Source organism: Festucalex cinctus, chromosome 15, assembly GCF_051991245.1.
Source record: "Festucalex cinctus isolate MCC-2025b chromosome 15, RoL_Fcin_1.0, whole genome shotgun sequence".
Classification (NCBI taxonomy): Eukaryota; Metazoa; Chordata; class Actinopteri; order Syngnathiformes; family Syngnathidae; genus Festucalex; species Festucalex cinctus.
The window spans coordinates 20,078,185-20,092,015 of record NC_135425.1 but is presented as its reverse complement, the minus strand read 5'-3'; the positions used below and the strand labels follow the sequence as shown (position 1 = coordinate 20,092,015).

Below are 13,831 nucleotides of genomic sequence, written 5' to 3'. Positions count from 1 at the left end.
ATCCCAATAACAACAAGCCATTAAATGAGATAGTTTACACCACTTAGATTAACTTGAAAAAATATGATACCCAAATATGAATGATTAAAGTCGACACCCAGAGGTAATTCCACACTATATACACTTCTGTTGTAAAATGAATTATACCGAGTTAAACACTTTGTACTGCAGGATGAATCAATACACATCATCTTAAGTCTAACACTATTGTTAATTAACATTGTGCTAGATAATACCTAGTTAATTAGTGCTTTATATATGTGCGATAACTGTTTAGCCCGAGAACTGATTTTTATTTATTTACTATTGGAAAATTGCTTTGAAATCGTAACATTACCAGTGAAACAAAGTACTTACAGGAAATGCCAGTTAACTCAACATAAGTACAAAAGAATGGCAAAAGTGTTCAAAGTTAACAGCAGATTCTAGTGAGGCCATCACACCACCCAGACTTTGGAGAGCACAGGGCTCATCCACCAACACGGCAGCAGCCTGCCAGAGAAATGTGTCGAGCGCAGCAGATTCCTGCCAGGCTCCTCCTCGAGGAACCTGCCACGCCAGGGAGAGAGAAGGAGCATCGCCACCATTTTGATTTGGATGGCTCTCCTCTGCCTGGGCGCTGTCGCAGCACACCATGTGTCAAGATCTCGCACACACAAACACACCCTGCTCGTCAGCAACATTGCACACTACAATCACCGCTGCGGAACACCAACACACACATGCAAACACACACGCAACTCTTGAGAGGCTGAACACCTTCAGAGTATTTTCTGTGCAAAGTCATTCAAGTTGCAGTGGCCACAATATGAGACGGATCTTGAGAACTTCCTGACACGGACTGTGTGCCATTACTTCTTCACACATATCTGAGCATTAACCACAATGATTTAGTCAAAACACTGCAATGGTCAGCATATGTAATCACCAGTCATCAAATATCCACACTGCTGCAAAAGTGTAAAAAAATATTAAAAGTGGAGGTCTGGAGGACTTGACAAGGGTGTTTAGCAGCACGTTCCTCATACAAAAGAACCTCTAAGGTCGACCATTTTAACATTTTTTTTATTAGCAATAAAAAAAAAAAAAGGAGCAAACCACTGCTTACAGTAACATGTAAAAACAATAAAACAGTCTGTGATGATTGATGATGGAATAGCTTAGGAGTGAACATTTCTGTTTGTCTTCGTTCATCATTAATGACACACTATTGTACTGAGAAGTGAGAAACCAAGATGTTAACTTCCGTTTCTATGATCATATTTTCCCACTTGACCATTACTGGTAGAGTTTCAGTCAAGAAAACCAAAAAAAGTCCCGACATGAGCAAGCACTATGGTCATGGAAAATCTCACAACAAGAAGAAACCACCTTGGACAAAACCACGACTCAATGTGAACGTCTATCTGCTTTGACCACTTGAGTTGAAAGAGTAGTTGGGTCTTTGAATGACAGAAAAAAACAACAAAGAAAAACTACAATGTAGGTGAAACCTTGCAGGGTTCATCTAGTGAATTTTCAGGCTTTTCCAGTGCCGTGCTGATTAGATAAATGGCATATTTATTTGAGTATGTAATATATATTCAAAGTAGAATGGTTGCTAATTCTGATGTTAAAATATTGGATATTATATAAATATAAATTATGTTTCCTAAATTTACGCTTTTCTGTCTTCATTGAAAATTCATTCTCAGAAGTTTCAATTCCTTGCATGAAGCCTGTCGCAGTATAAAATGATGTGAAATTGAGATTGTAATACTCCTATAATTGGAACTGATGATATTATGATAAGTCAGTAAAGTGCAGATCCTGGTCAAGGCCAAAAAATGACCACTTCACACCACTTCATTCATTGAAGTGTCAAACAATATAAGAAACTTCAAACCCCTCAATGGGAACTTTATATATACAGTAAATTACTTGCAACACACTTTTATTACAACTTTACGATTACGCTGCAGACCTCTACCAAGGCTGAACAATTATTCAAAACAGTTGTACATTACATCCAATCCTGAACATTTAATAAAAATGGATTGTGAAAAAAATAAACAGCCGAGCCAATGCTGTTCTATTCCACTCTTGCAGGTGGCAGTAATTCAGATAATGATGCTAACTGTTAGATAAACTTAAAAAAAAAAAATAATACAAAAAACACACCATGTAAACACGAGATTCATCATCTCAAATCAAAGACTTTTTTTTTTTTAAGAAAAACGCGCCAACAGCAAGACACTGTTGTTACTATTGTAACATTTCACTCGAAATGCTTATAAAATAAATAAAAATTTAAATTGAAAACATTGTAGCGCAACGTGTGCCTCTTAACTTTTCTTGCAGTGCTCCTAAAACTTGAAGTTAGTGGACTACTGTACAGTGAGTAAAAAGTGTTAGTCTGGAGCCCTGAATTATGAGACATTAATCTTCTTCTTTCGGCTTGTGCTTGCTCAAAAAATGTCTTACTTTTTTTCTTTTTATCTGTGTAGATCTCAGTCATCCAGAGCATGGTAATCCATAAAGGTTGATTCGAGGTAACTAGAGCCCCGTTAAATTCTTTGTGTTTTCTTCTTTTTTTCCCCCACAAATATCCAGATATGACTTGGGCAACTAGATGCCATCAAGGAAGCAACACTGATAATGGTAATGACGCAACGCCCACACCGCAGATGTCATATTTTACCATAGTTCTTCTTCTTCAGGCCACAAACTAGTTGAGACCAAACAAAAACAGCAGTGCCTCTACTGGCCACTGCTTAGAAGTGCACAACAGTTTGTGCCTCGACTGTTCCAAAGTTGACATTTCCCATGTTTGTTGATTATTATGTTCTGAGCTATACTAGAACCACACCGAAATTTAAATTGGTAGGAGTCAATTGAGTAGTTTTTTTGTGTAAGATTTTAATAATGACAAGTATTTATTCATGTATTTATTTATGTATTTATTAAATAAAAGCTAAAAGTTCCCATAATCCAACTGCAGATGGCAGCCTGACTTCTGCTGCTGCTCCTTCTTCTTCTACTGCTATAGTACTATGTCCTCGTCCATCTGTCTAGCCCTGCAGCTCCATGTCAAACACCACCTTTGTTCTGCCCTCCCTCCCCTCCCCTTGGAAGACTCATCTGCCAGCCTCCATTTTATGCTTGGAGCTCCACTGTAAAAAAAAAAACACACACACACACACACACATACAAGCACCTGACCCAAGACCAGTGACAGGCAGCCAGGAGCCGCATCAACACAATGACAGCACATTTGCAACACCATCATCCAGTCAAATATGTTGGGGGGGGGGGGGGGGGGGGGGGTAAAAATGGCCGCCAGATTTAGGAAAGAGGGAGGGGAGGGTTAACAATCCTCATGCTGGACACTTGCATGGCAGCTCCTAATGGAGGACACAGAGGAGGACAACCATCCGTGCTTGGCTTCTCCTCCCGGCCAACTCACTATCCCCTCCACGATTTTTTTTTTTTTTTTTTTTTAATGAGTAAGAGAGTCATAAAATAAGCTTCACATCTTAGCGTCAACGTTTCATTTCCTTGAATGAAGTGCCGGACTCGAGAGCGAACGAACCGGTTAGCGAGGAGAAGACACTTGACTTTGGGCTTACATGGTGGCCATTTAAAAAAAGAATAAAACGGATCCTGCCCGTGGAGGAGGAGGACGAGGAGGGAAGGGGGTCAAGCTCTTTCCAGGTCACGCATGAGGCGAAAAGCTATCCCATGATCCACCAATGGCGACGTTCTCGCAAGTCCTTGAAAGCCCCAACGAAAGCGCCCCCTCCATGAAAGTGGAATCGCGTCGCCGCCGTTAAAGCGTGACAAAATAGAGCGAATAAACGGTCAAAACTCACCGCTACTATCTTCTCCTTCTCCTCCAAAGTTGTCGGTCTCATGCGTGCGCCTGCTCCGGCTAGTGGGTGATCGCCATCTTTCCTCCTGCTTCTCCTTCTCCTCCTTCTTCTTCTTCTTCTTCTTCTCCTTCTTCTTCTTCGCCGCCGCAGCTGCAGATGACCTGAGCTCCTCCGCCGAGCGGCTCGCAGTCACACGCGGGGAGGAGGAAGAGCAGGAAGACGAGCACCACCACCAACACAACAAAGATAATGTGACGAACGGGCCACACAAAGGAGGAGAAGGAGAAGGACAAGAAGTTCGGCAGGCGGCGAGCGAGCACCAGAGGGTGCGCGAGAGTTGGCCACAGGACGAGTGAGGATCGGCGGAATGGACGCCCGAGAAGCTCATCATTCATCGCCACTCCAAGCCAACACCGAGCCGCTAACCACAGAGCCCCCTCAGCCGGCGCGCACCCGCGCATGCACACACAAACACGCGCACGCAGCCCAGGCGACATTTTTGTGGATTGTATGCGTATAGGTTTTCTATACGCGTTTGCGTGCGCGTGCTACGTCACGAGGTTATCTGCAGTTCACGGTGGTGGCAGATGAAGTGGATGCTCCATATCTAATGTATATGGCTTTAAAAATAGTATATATGATACATTGTTCTCTTTTAAAAGCCATTTATTTCCACTATTATAATAAATAAAATTTGCAGAATATTGTAGCTATGACAGTTTGCATTTTCCTTTAGTTGTTAATGTAATAATTCAAATATACATGACAATATATTATTTCAAAAATACATTTTAAACAATTTAATTTTACTCACAGCAATAAAACATTTAAAATAGCCTACAGTAATATTTGTAATAATTGAATATAAGCATATAATGTAAAAATGTTCCTGCTGTTAATATATAATTTTATCAATTTGTATGGGCCCCACTAGATAGATAGATAGATAGATAGACAGACATTTTTATCAAAGGTTATTATAATGACACGTATCTTGTAGAGATAATCAATGACACACTTAAGACTTTTTTTAACCTACAGGACTTAATCCATTGCTCAATTAAATAATCCATTAAAAAAAAAAAAAAAAAAAAAACAGACATACATTCCTAAGCACAAAAGAAGCGGTGGGGTTAATTGCGTGAGTCAAGCATTGGCAGGCTGGCAGCAATACACTCCTTTAACCCAGCGTCCAATCCGATTACAGTGATGTCACGCTGGTACTGATCACAACCACTGGAGGGCATATTTGGATACGACCTGGTGGTTGCCATAATAGGTTGTGATGTTCTTGTAATGAATGTATAATGTGATGTTGTAATAGATTGTTTTAATAGTCCTTTGAATGTTAAGTCAGCTCAAACTTCTATTTCTTCATAATGTTGACTTTAAAATAAGGATAGTCACAGCCACTACTGATCATTTAGACTACCTAATGAAAAGCCAAACCAACATGTCATCAGTTATGGTAGAATATTGGTGTGAGTGTCGAAACGTCGATGCCTTCGCTGCCTCCGCTGCAAACTGGGTGCTTTCGCTAACAAAGAAGAGCCCCAAACAAAAGGTGTTCACATCCATGTTGTCAGTGCAATGATGGCTTGGTGGGTGGTGGGGGCCAGAGGGGGTGGTTGAGCTTGGGGCAGCAAGGAGAGGAGGCGGTGCCAAGGGAATCCCACGTGATGGGACATTTATCTGTCTTTGATGGCTTTGTGTAGTTTGTGAGGATTTTCATGGTAAATCATGTCATGTGACAACAGTCTTGCGCTTCCAGGAGGAAATGCAGTGTTTTGAGGCATGCTTTTTTTTGTGGCTTCCAGTTCCTCCATGCGACCTTAAATGATATCCATTCGTTTTTAATGTTTTGCCTATAGCATATTATGTTAGCATGCCAGAGATTTCTCCAAGTCTTTTGCCATCATGCTCGAATTTTTCTTCACCTCAGTGAGCATAAGCATTCTCCTCCGTGCTCTTGCTGTCATCTTCACAGGACGGCCAAATTCCTTGGAAGAGAAGTAACAGTGCTCAAATTTCTCCATTTGCAGTATACATAATCTGTTTTACACTGGACTGATGAACACAAATCTTTTTTTTTTTTTTTTTTTTTTAAAGATACTTTTGCGACCAATCTTCTGGGAGTTCTTTTGTGTAAGGCATTGTGCACATCAAGCAGCTTTGACCAACACCTCCAATCTCGTCCCATTGATTGGACTCCAGGTTTGCTGACCCGGACTCTGACTAAATTAAGATGTAGTGTAAACACATAAGGAAGTTTGAAATACTGTAAGATTGTGTATCTGTTACAGATCATATACATAAAGATAAAACATAATAATAATCAATCGTCATTTAGCAGTTTTGGTCTTATTGTGAGTGATGTGCTCAGATAATCTCAACACAGAGCACCATACACACTAGGTTTGAATGAATTCCTCCTCCAGCAAAAAATTCACATAATCACATGTAATCTCTCAACAACGAAGAAGAACAGACACTCCAGGAAATGCTCTGATGATGCTTAACTGTTAAGGACTGGATGTGGGTGTGTTGTAAAATGGCAATGTTGTCATGAAAACACTTGCTTTAGAAAATGCATATTGCCGTCTGGGGAACCCACTTTCAAACAAAAGTGTTTCTTTGTTTGTCAATCAGTCAGATTGCTTCTTTAATTGTTTACATTCTGTTTACGTCACAGTTCCCTTGGCTAAATGATTTCCCGACATTGTTGGTGGTAAACATTGAAGACATTTAGTACCGTATTTAAGCAGAGGTGTCAAATCCAGGTCCAGAAAGTAAAAACCCAGCCACAGTTTGGCTTTAGCCACAGGTGCTTCTATTCGCTTGTTTGACTTTATCCAGAGATGTTTCTACTCAACTGACAGATAAATGAAAACTCGTTTACCTGCCAATGCTTAAGTCAATCAGTGGTAGGGTTTTTATTTTCTGAATCTGGATTTGACATCTCTTTATTTACAATTGTCTGCCCCAACCCAAATGATCTCATTTTAGGACAAATACATGCAGAAATTCTTTTTTTTGCTGAAGGTCTAATCAGTTTTGAAAGACATTACGTTGGTTTACTTTTGCACATACATGATGTACATGATGGTTAATAATAATAAACATTACCAAAACATTGCCTATATTTTTAATAAATGTTTTATATTGGCAACACTTTCCTCTGGGAAAAAGAGGGGGGATGTGCTGTTGAGACAACAGATGGAATACCTTCATATGTTGCGTTGTAGTGACGCACATAGCCCCATGTATTTCCCCAAACCACTACACCAGCACACATTATTGTTGATAGAGTGCCCTGTGGGTGCCAGGTAGCAGCCGGGGGTTTATCACACTGCTCGGACATATGGCTGCTCCAGCAAATCTGATTAATATGGGATGGCCTCTAGTCCAGAGTGCAGGACAAGACTGCACCAGAGCAGCCGGGCTAAACCACATCACATGCAACCCCAAACGTGCACAGTGCCAAGCATGGCTAAAAACAAACCAATCAACGGAGAGTCCGAGTCACACAGTCCAAAACGGTGTTCATTTTATATTTATTTCATATTAAGACCATGATTGGCTGGTGACTAGTTCTGGGTGCAACCCACCTCTCACAGGGGGTTGCCGGTAGGATTGGCGCCAGTAAATTGATGGATGGATGGTTGGATGGATGATGTAGTTCTACTTTTTTATTCTATTATTTATTACAATAAAATGCATGTCGTATAGTTTATGCCACTATTGAAAATGCCTGCCCCTTCTGCAGTTGAGTTAGTAAGTACCCAGCCATTCACCGAAAAACGCATTTCATCATGTTAGTGTGTAGCCTACGTCTCTCCTCCCTCTTCAAGACAAGTAGATAAAATGACAGCCTTAATTAAGAAACTTTTCACCGCCCACGATATCTTCAGGTTGAGCCTCATCTCATCTCACCTTGATCCTCTCCGACACCTCATGCATGAGAATCTACATGACAGATTTTTGTGAAACATAATGCCATGTGCTCAAATATCATGAATGATTAATTCTTTATTAATTAACAGCAGTTTGTGTATATTTTTTAGGGTAAATTCATGTGTTTTGGGGGAAAATATGCATGTTCACATGCATGTAGATATTGTGTGTGGTCCCAAAACAATCATTTTCTGATCAGTCCGAAATGTTTACATTATGAAATTTTCTAATTTGTTCTGTTTTTGTTTTATTTGCAACACATTTAGATTTGTTTTTTTTATTATTTATGAAATGCTATACCGTTTAGTTTTTTATTTATTTTGATATTTTCCTATTTATTATTCATTGTTTAGCACCCCATCCCCACCATTGCTGATCAGTTGTGGGAAATCATGCAAATCAGGAGATTTGCATGATTTCAGTCATGCGTTCAGGCAACTACTTTAGTCACCAAACCCGGCGCTATGCCTGACAGAGGCCCAAAGTTTCCTGTATCAGCAAACAAGAGGGAGAAGAAGAACATAAAGCGTGTTAAATAATGTCAATAATGTCATGTGAAATTGCAGTTGACAAGGTATATGTATGATATAGGCTACCTGGTAGGTAAAGTTACAATCATAGCCAGGGGAGACATTCATCAGTGTAATGATTCGAACATGACAAAGCCAGCGTGCCTTCCTTCCGTCATTTGAACACACCTTCCATGCCTCATTTGCCTGAGTTATGCTAAAGTCGGAATTCTCTGATTAGATTCTTGCCACTGGTTACATCTGCAAAAAGATGGAAGATCGCATTCCAGCTGACATTAAAGGTGCTGTCAGACATTTTTCCGTTGCTGTTTGTAAACACAACATTCAAAACTGATGCTCGAGGAAGCCGAGTACAGCAGCCAACCAGGAACTAGCATCAAACCAGCCCGCCAATCAGGAGCAGGTTTTTGAACAGCCGAATTTGCATATGCATAAAAGACACAGAAATAAAACTCCTCTAACACATCTGCGGAAACAGTCCACCAATCAGGAGCGGGCGCTCGCACAGCAAAATTTGCATATGCCACTGATCGCAGCTTGCCTCTGCGGTGTGGCAAAACGTTGAGTCTCCACCCAGAAACGTCCCGGACCGGCCAAAATGTAACGGAAACCAATTTGGTGTTGATTTAAAAGATGTGAGTGCATTGAATAGAACTGAATATATACTGTATAAGTACAGTATATAACATTTCTTTGAAGGAAATGCCACATTCACACTACTGACACGTTCGTTCATATTGTAAAGTGACAAGAAACTCATTGCATCATACAGTGTCGAACTGAGACGTACCATGCCAAATCAAATTAAATAGCACTCAGATGAAGTGAATTGCATTGTTCAACTTTAAAATAAAGCATCATTGAATCGTATTGCACCCTATATCATATCATATTTTATTGGAGGGATGCACATCCCTAGTATCGATAGTAATCGTCATCTTTGTGTTTGAATGTGCTCATGCTCCCAGTGGAGGGCAACAACAAACGCTGACATTGAACCTCCAGCCATTCCCAACAATACTTCACTTCCTGGGCTAAAAGAAGAAGAAAACGATTGCCTGACTTCCCTATGAGCAACGGATGACTAACCCCCAAAGAAGCAGATGCGCAATGTGCGTCAAGAGATGACAAATAACACACATCACGCAAAGACCTTCTACTTACATCCACGTTTCATCTCCCTTTGAAGATCCTTATTTACTGTTGCCATGACGATAAAGCGTTTGCAGTCTATGGTGCCTCATCTTTGTCCCCCACCATCATCTGCAATAAATCTGCTCTCTGAACTGAAATGTCCCCCTAGGTGAGAGGGAACAAGCAAACACTGGACAGTCCCTGGGATTAAAAACTGCTGCATCTACTCTTCCTGGCGCCCTTTGACGGATGGATAAAGCCTTGGACGGCATCTTCTGAGAGGGAGAGAGAGAGAGAGGCACACAGACACACACACAGACAGGCAGATAGAAAAGAGAGCCTAGGGAGCCTTGGAATCCATAGACCCTTCTTCAAATGGCTTTGCGAGAGGTTTGTGCTGAGCATGCCGTAGCTGAAAGGGTCCATTAAGGTAAAGCCAGGGTCCTCAGTGTGGAACCGGGACATATAGGCAAAGATAATGGTAGCTTGCGGTCAGGATGTGACAGGTTGTTAGGTGGGACTCGGTCAAAACAACAGCAAAATCATCTCTTTTTTTACACATTCCTCTGTTGTCTGCCTACTGGGAATAAGTCTTGCACACACACATTCCCAGACAGCTACACCCTATTTAAGCACATATCAAACTGAGTGTCTGAAAGCCTTGTTTCCACCAGCTGATACGGTTCGGCTAAATTTGGTATAGTGTGCAATGTTCAGCATTAGCATTATAAACTATTCGACCTGTACCGTTCCACTTTTTAAATTCAGCTTCCTGGTTAACTGGTTGCATTTGTGTTGTTACCAAAGAAAGCCAAAGTTAATTGTAAAGGGTAAGAAAATATGGAGACCATTGTGGAATCGTGTTCTGGATCAGGATTTATTGTTTCAAACTGCACCAGGGTAGACCAAACAAAACTTGACTACTAGATGTGTCTGAAACACATTTTCGTTCTCTTTGGTATAGGATGGATTTTTTTTTTTTTGTGACTTTCTGCAGGTTCCCAAAAACTGTACTTGTGCTATCTCAATTTTGAGTCCCCTTTTGTTGGGAGTAATGATGACGATAGGACGAACATTTTGCTTGTAAACAGTGGTACAATTGACTTCAGTTTAGAAGGGTACGCGAGTTGGGCATTTTTATTTGAAAATTCAACGTTACATACCACTTTTTTTCGGATACCCTTTCATTCAGTTGGTGGTTGAAGTATTCCAGACATGCGACAAACATGCGACGTGTTTGTTTCAAACAGGCTCATGCAATCCTCTTGTCAGTTCGAATAAAAACCATCAACGTAATGACATGGCATAATGTAAATTAATTTCAGAATGAGAAGAAACAGGAAGAGTATTCGTTTCCATGTGAGAAATAGTATGAGCCATGCGATTGACTGGTGACTGGCTGAGATAGGTTCAAGTTCACCGACCACCCTAGTGAGGATAAGCAGTATAGAAAATGGATGGATGCAACACGTATTGTGAAACCCTCTGTTGTTGTCTTGAATAAACCTTTGCAGTTCCAACCGATTAGAATGTGGTCGGACAGGATGAGAAGGGAAGAGTGAAGGCCGAAGGGGAAGGGAATGGGGGGTGGAGGTTGTTGCTGAACTGGTTGTGTATTTGAGACACATTTGTCATTTGCTCTTCCTTCCACCTGCTCGCGCCCTCCCTCCCCCTGTCATGCATCCTGCCAAAGGGGGAAATGCAGCCCGATTTCTGAGGACAACAGCAGGACGGGGAAGGCTGCTTGGATGTGAATGAGAAAGAGGAGATGTTAAAAATATGCGTGCCGTTGGTGCAGAAGCTCTATGTAAATGGGCGTCAGATTACTCCTGCTTCATTTGCTATTCATATATTTGCAAGGTGACTCACTCCAGACAAAGGAGGTGATCAAGAGCTCTTCTTTTTTCTCCTTCAGCATCCCACTGGGCGAAAAAGCGGAAAGTCGTAAGCCCTCGGAAGCACCAGAAGATTCCATACGATATGTATTCCATCAACAAGCTTCATTTAATCCATTTTGCCTGTTAGAAGCATCTTGGAGTGTAGAGCAGAGGGAAAAACAAGAGGCACACACGACACATTCACATTCACACAGTAAGAAAAACAATGTGCTTTGTGATGTTTTTCCATCACGCAAGACGCTAAGCAGGTGTCAGTGCTCCTCCAAGGTCGCTCTTCTTATTATTTTTCTTCTTCTTCTTCTTTTTGTCTCCACCAGGGCTTGTCATGTCATCACAGAAACATGGCGAGAACGCGCCATCCTCAGAGGAGGGAGTCGGCTCTTGTCTTGTGATGGCTGACAAGAGGGAATTTGGACTAAATTCCTTTCAGAGAAATTCCTCTTATACAACATTTTAGGCTGTCCATAAACTGAATTCTGTGGTGAATCCAACATCTTACCATTTTAAACTGTTGTACAAGTCTAAAGAGAAATTAATCAATAATTAACTGTGTAATGAAACTAAAAAAGTAAAATCATTATTTTCCACTTTACCATCAACCTTCTATGAGCTATTTTACAGTCACCCGAAAAAAAATAAAGAAAAAGAGAATGAGATTTACTGATTTTTCCCAGACACGTTGCTTGAACTGGTTCATATTCTTACAGCTGGAACACCCAAGTGGTCTTACAAGTCAAACCGCAAAAGTAAAAACAAACCCATCATCATATGTGAGAGCTTCAAATTTTACAGGACTTCAATTCAGTTAACGCAATACAAGTCTTATAACACATTTCCCAGTAATGGATTAGGCCTTGTGGAAATGCCTAACTATTCCTACTGTGGGCTAAAGCGTGGTTAGCACACGACATGTAGCTGGCCTAGCAGAGTAAATTGTCCAGGTTAGGGACCGTCCACAAATTACTTTTCCAGAGTGAACAATGTCAATGGTGACTTGACTGGTAATGTGAGCCTCTCTTGCAGCCATTCCCCAACTTTGACTCGGCCTGAATGAGTCCTCCTTATCGGCCAGTCTCATCACCTCTTTTGGCTTGACACAAATCTTTGATGAGTCCTCCATGGCTGTACTGCTTTTGAAGAAGTTCTTCTTTGCTATAGGGCGTAATTCCACATTTGATGTCCGCCGTTGGATGCGATAATTCTTCGTGAATCTCTGTCATCACTGGCAGTGATGTCATTAAATGTGTATTTTACGCACGCGATATGTCACTGTGATCATGTGACTGTCCAAAATGGCCGATACTGTACTCAATGTAAAGATATTCATAAAAAAAATAAAAAAAAAATAAAAAAAAAGTGCAATAAAATCACAATTGCTCATCATAAATTGACAATTTTTTTTCAGGGAAGAGTTGAAATTAGCCATTTCATAGAATAGCTGGTTAGTTTTTCATAAGTCTTGTATACCTTTTATATCTAAAAGATGTTTGACTTGCGAGAGCAAACTTCAGATCATGTGATCATAGGTCATTTCACAATGTTGCAGCACGAGTAGAGAAAGTAATTCTTCTTTGTTTGTTTCTGCATGACTGTATAGTATTATCCTGCCACCTGGTGGTCCAGACAAGCACGCCAGAAGGAACCACACAATGAATTGGGTTGCATCATCACAAAGACTTTATTTTATTTTTGGCATAGTACAATATTATACAATACATACTTACCTACCTACCTAATCTGCCCAGAGGCTTAAGAGTCAATAGTGATGTCCAATGTAATTGCAATTATAGGTCTAGTCACTAGTGGGACTGTTTTGTTTTTAACCAATTCTGAACAGCCCAAAATAACATTAACATTTTTCTGTGCTCTGACTTGAAAGACAGAGCGAGGCAACTCCCGAGCATTAGCAAAACAATGGGGTATATGCCAGGGAAGAGGCGGGATGTCCGACTTCCGTGATTTTGCACATGAATTTGGATCCGGTCCGGGTTGCAAACGCGCAACCGAGGGGCACAAAATCGGAAGCACAAGTATTTTGACGCAGCCCACACGTCGCAAACCGAACCGGAACCAAAGCTGATGTGCAAAAACAGTCCCACCTCTTCCGTGGCATATACCCCATTATCTGTTGCAATGGGCATGAGCTGTAATGTGCCGAAAGTCTCCACAGCAGCAGCGGGCGCTACTCTGTCTTTATTCACAGGTCAAAACAGGGAATTGAGCAATACTGAATTATGCTGATGAAGTGATGTCAAGACGAAGCAATCAGTCTTGCTGATAGCCTTCGACGCTGATAGCACAAGCTCATCTGAAGGGTCAAGGTAGCGATCATAGCACACACACAGCCTTTCGTCCTTTTGACGTCTGGTGGAGACGACATGAAAAATGTTGCAAAGTCATGAACTATTAAAGTGACTGCAAGGTGCAAGTGAATGTTGGCCGTTAATAATTTGACTTCTTTGTT

The 13,831-nt window shown here is 41.0% G+C and overlaps 1 protein-coding gene and 1 long non-coding RNA gene across 3 annotated transcripts in view; one reads left to right on the top strand and one right to left on the bottom strand.

Annotated features, from left to right (window-relative positions):
• znf462 (zinc finger protein 462) overlaps positions 1-4,331 on the bottom strand; it is a 38,717-nt gene extending 34,386 nt beyond the window's left edge. Inside the window, exon 1 of one of the 2 annotated variants that reach the window (XM_077496894.1) lies at positions 3,852-4,331. The gene's annotated coding sequence lies outside the window, so the exon portion shown is untranslated. The remainder of the gene's footprint in view (positions 1-3,851) is intronic. The other variant, XM_077496893.1, reaches the window with a different exon arrangement.
• A 5,223-nt stretch (positions 4,332-9,554) lies between these two features.
• Positions 9,555-11,872, top strand: LOC144002859 (uncharacterized). The gene is made up of 3 exons (XR_013278827.1): positions 9,555-9,859; positions 11,385-11,560; positions 11,685-11,872. It is a non-coding gene; the product is annotated as an uncharacterized LOC144002859 (long non-coding RNA).
• Positions 11,873-13,831: the final 1,959 nt, after the last annotated feature.